Genomic DNA, 5,000 nt, shown 5'->3' with positions numbered 1-5,000 from the left:
GACGCCATGTCGTTGATGAATGATATCATGTCGTCAATGACCAACGTTCCCTCTATAATGAGAACTGTTTTCCTGACACAAATAATTAGTGTATATACAATAATACTTTCTTTTTCTAGAGAGAGAGAAAGTAGGACTCTTTTCCCATAGATGTCCTTTTATTAAATACCTATCTATAGACCAATAGGCTTCTTCCCATTTACAAGGGAGGTAGCCAGCAAAGGCATGCACCCACCCCCACTCATCAATCATTTCCCTTTCATCTTAGCTCCTTGTGGATGAAAGATCATCTCTGTCCCCTGTTCACTGCCAGTCATTATTTGTACTCAGCAATTCATTATTGGGATTTTTTCAATGCTTAGAACTAAATCTTGACCAATGATGTCTACTATCATAAAACAGAAATCTACTAACTGTGGCTATAATTTGGCTATTGTAATCGTCTTCTGCACAGTAACTCTATGTTAAAATTTGGTCATTAACTTACTTTTTTTAGTTTTATATCAATGTGAACTTAGATACTATAGCAAACGTCACATGATTTCACGGAAACACAATGACGTCATAACGCGCATGAGGCCAACCTATTTCATTTTATAAAGTATAAATACGTTTGAAAAAGGCACAATACCGTTATGGTTGAGTGATGTTCAATGAAACACTTCGTACAACATCAACAAAATAATTCTAAAATAACTAAAATTAAATATTATATAAAAAAGGAATATTATATAATATATGAATGACTTTTGAATCATCTGCACCAAAACTTGCCAGCTCAACACACTTGGATGAATATACAACTTAAAAAGTGATGAAAAAAGGTGCTCATTTACCCCTATCACGCCCGTGTGACCAGACTTAGAATTACCATAATTAAGGATAGTGGTACAAAGGTGATACAAGGTCATCATATTAAGACAACAGTGTAGGACTCGCAGTTATGGATTTGAATTGGACAACTTTAGATTCAAGAAGGAAATAGGTTTATCAATAAAGTGGTCGACGAATGGAATAGACTAAAACTACTGGTTGTTTTAGGAGAATATTAGATAACTTTATGGATGGGGATGATAGATGGTAATGAACATGGAACTGCCGAGTGTAGGCTTTATGTTCTCTTGCAGTCTCCTTCATTCTTATGTTCTTATGTAAAGTGTGCAATGTGGGTTTCTGTCTAATATTAAACTATGTTCTTTGGTAAGGATTACGAAAAACTACAAATAAACTTATACTGGCCCTGAAGATTCTTATATCTTATAATAGCTCAGACATAAGCACAGGTAATATTGTACAATGAACTACAGTATTATTATCATTATTATCATTATTATTATTATTATTATTATTATTATTATTATTATTATTATTATTATTATTATTATTATTATTACTATTATCATCATTATTATTATTATTATTATCATTATTATTATCATTATTATTATTATTATCATTATTATTATTATTATTATTATCATCATCATTATTATTATCATTATTATTATTATTATTATCATTATTATTATCATTATTATTATCATTATTATTATTATTATTATTATTATTATCATTATTATATTATTATTATCATTATTATTATTATTGTTATTATTATCATTATTATTATTATCATTATTATTATTGTTTTTATTATTATTATTATTATTATTATTATTATTATTATTATTATTATTATTATTATTATTATTATTATTATTATTATTATTATTATTATTATTATTATTATTATTATTATTATTATTATTATTATTATTATTATTATTATTATTATTATTATTATTATTATTATTATTATTATTATTATTATCATTATTATTATTATTATTATTATTATTATTATTATTATTATTATTATTATTATTATTATTATTATCATTATCATTATTATCATTATTATTATTATTATTATTATTATTTTTGGGGACGGAGGGAGAAGGGAAAAAAAAAACAACCAATTAATAAGCTTCCCTTCTATGGTCTTGAAAATTAAAAAAGAAAAAGACCACAAAGAAAGGTTTGTGCCTATAGGGACAAAAAGTACGCACATTTTTTTAGAAAAAAAGAAAAAAATCTACTGGGGATATAATTTCAGATAGCTTCCCTTAGGTTACCTGCATGTAATTATACGTAATTATACGCTCAAAGCCGGAGTTTTACGTTCATCGTTGACATACAGAAACATTGATATCTGCGGAAAAATAGAGCTTATTAAATAGGTCACAGAAAAATATTGCTAATTGATCTAATGAAATTATGGCGATGGGCTTTCAAAAAAAAAAAAAAAGAAAAAAAAAAAGAAAGAAAAAAAAAGTTTGACAAACCATGCTTATGGCCGCATACCCCCTATAACGCTCCCCCCCCCCCAAATAAAAAAAAATTATACAGACGAACAGAAAGCATTATGGGTGGGGTGGTGATGGAAATTATAAAAAAAAAATGGAAGAGGCAATGGATAAGAAATAGATAAAGGATAAAAAAAAAAAGATAGAGATAAGATAGAACAGAATGAAAAAAATTACTCACGTGCCAAAAGTTTGATAAAGACAGAATGGCTCAGAGAGCAGGAATTGAACTTCATGCTTCTTGTGTTTTGCATTAGTGTAAGACAGTTTCCATGTTATCAGATTGTGGAAAGAGAACGAGATCAGTCTCCGCTTGTCATCTCTCCTTATATGGGGATAAATATAAAATTTGAGGAAAAATCTTAGCTCCAATTCCGGGACCGAATGTCAGCGCCCAGTCGGAGGTAAGTGCTGATGAGTTTTAAAAGAAGGTAAAGGGTAGATACAAGACCTTTAGTAACAGAAACAAGAATTCTGAGATATATAAATAAAACCATAATATTCAAATAAGAAATTAATTAAAAAATCAAACTAATAAGGTTAATAAAACCAGAAAAAAATGCTACGGAAGGGGAGGGGAATGAACGATTTGAAACCAAATCTTACCTCAAAAAAAAAAAAAAAGGAAGAAAGCGCAGCCAAAAGGATCTTCAAAACAAGTCCGACTTCATTATTACTAGAAAACATGACTTTTCATTTCCCCTCGTCCCGAAAAGTATTTGGTGACTCATTCCTCCTCTTGGATGTTATATTTTCCTATTCTCTTATGGCGAACGCCAAAACGGTTTTGTGACAAAACCACTGGAAGAGAATGGCTGTCCTACCCCACCATCCCTCACCCTCCCATCTCCCCTTTTCATCTCCCCCTACTCTACCCTCCCCCCATCCTCCAACTCCCCCTTTCCTCACCACCTTGTATAGGGTATTATGGGGGTATTGGCTGCATCACTTTTATGCAGTAACTTAGAGGGAAGGAGAGCCGTTACTGGCGCCTCTATGGACCAGAGTCATGCATCTTTCTCTTATGTCTAGAGACGAATTTCAACCTCTAATAAAAATAAATAAACAAATAAATAGATTAAACGTTATAAGATAAGTAAAAAAAAAATAAGATAAGATAAGAAAGAGTATATTAAAATAAAGAAAAATGAAATGAAACAAAATGAAACAAAATAAGATATAATAAAAATAAAACAAGATAAAATAAGATAAAATAAAATAAAATAGAAGCAAATGAAATATAATAAGATAATTTGAAACAGAATAAAATAGAACAAAGTGAAATAGAATAAGATAAGATAAGAGAGACTGAAAGAAAATAAGACACATCAAAGGAAGGAATTAAAATGAAACTAAAGAAATCTCTCCACTTCCCACCTAGGGAACTCTGGTCCTTCGTGGTATCACACGATTTTCCAAAATTTCTTGACTAAATTAATCTAGGAATGCCACATGGCGACAGCCAGAGTACTGATGAATCGATAACAGTGACCAGGTTCAGTCTGTTCATATATAAGAAGGAGGGTGATTGTTTGCATGAGTGAGTCAGGTAAGGAAAGTGTTCAGTTGATTCGATCAGGCTAAGTTAGGTTGAGTTGGTTAGGATAAGTTGGGTAGACTAGGTTAGTTTCTGCTACGTTAGGTTACGTCAAGTTAGTCTATGTTGGTTAATATTAGGTTACGTTAGGTTAGGTTACACCAGGTCAGTTTACGCTGTGTAATGTTAGGTTACGGTAGGATAGATTAGGTTAGGTTAGGTCAGGTCAGGATAGTTTACGTTGGTTAATGTTAGATTGGGTTACGTTAAGTTAGATTAGATCAGGTCCGGTTAATTTAGGCTATGTAATTTAGGTTAGATTAAGTAAGGGTCAGTTGCGTTAAAAATACGGGTAGGCAAATCATCACCCTCATACAGAATGGGGTGTGGGGTGTGGGGTGTGGGGAGGATGTTCTTCTCCTGCTGCAATCAAGACAGACTGCAAGAAGATAGACTACAAGAGAGTGACGTTACAAGGCACGTCACAGCATGTTACTCTGCCAGATGAGTGTAACGCTCACTCCAGCACCATGCACGCGAACACGCGCACACATTTTAGGAGTAGTGTGGTACTGGGTCATCAGAAAGAGCCTGGCCTTCCACGATAATGAAGGAGAGAGACCTCACACTAGGTCAAACGCCCGGGGGTCAGCTCCGCTGTCAACTTCCACAAGGCGACCGTAAAAGACTACCATACAAACGACATTTCTCTTTGTATACATCTTCCATCTGTGTTCCTTTTCCTTTATGCTATGTTTTCCTGTTGTTCTAGGTTAGGTATATTTATTGTAATTAGTTTGTAAAATATTGAGTGTATCACTCAATTAGTTTCATGCCAATGTTGGCCTCTTGCGTACAAAAGCTATCCGTAAATTGATGAAGTGTCAACCGATATCAAATCCTTCTTCGCCACGCCTCAATGCCCGGTGGACAGATAGAACTTTTTCTTCGACTAAAATTAGCTTCCTTTCTAACTTTCTCTTATACTACATCTTCTCATTTCAGTTTACCTCCCACTAAAGATTTTTCCGTTTTTCCACCTTTCTCTACTACTACGCCTCCTACCATTTTCTCAACTTTTGGTGATTCTAATCCCA

General features: G+C 32.3%; 1 protein-coding gene across 1 annotated transcript in view; it reads right to left on the bottom strand.

Moving 5' to 3' along the window:
- LOC143018711 (uncharacterized) overlaps nucleotides 1-5,000 on the bottom strand; it is a 17,344-nt gene that overhangs the window by 2,505 nt on the left and 9,839 nt on the right. The window lies entirely within an intron of this gene.

The sequence above is a fragment of the Oratosquilla oratoria genome, chromosome 35 (genome assembly GCF_046742065.1).
Source record: "Oratosquilla oratoria isolate Oo_2021 chromosome 35, ASM4674206v1, whole genome shotgun sequence".
Taxonomy (NCBI): Eukaryota; Metazoa; Arthropoda; class Malacostraca; order Stomatopoda; family Squillidae; genus Oratosquilla; species Oratosquilla oratoria.
This window is presented reverse-complemented; position numbering and strand designations above follow the sequence as displayed.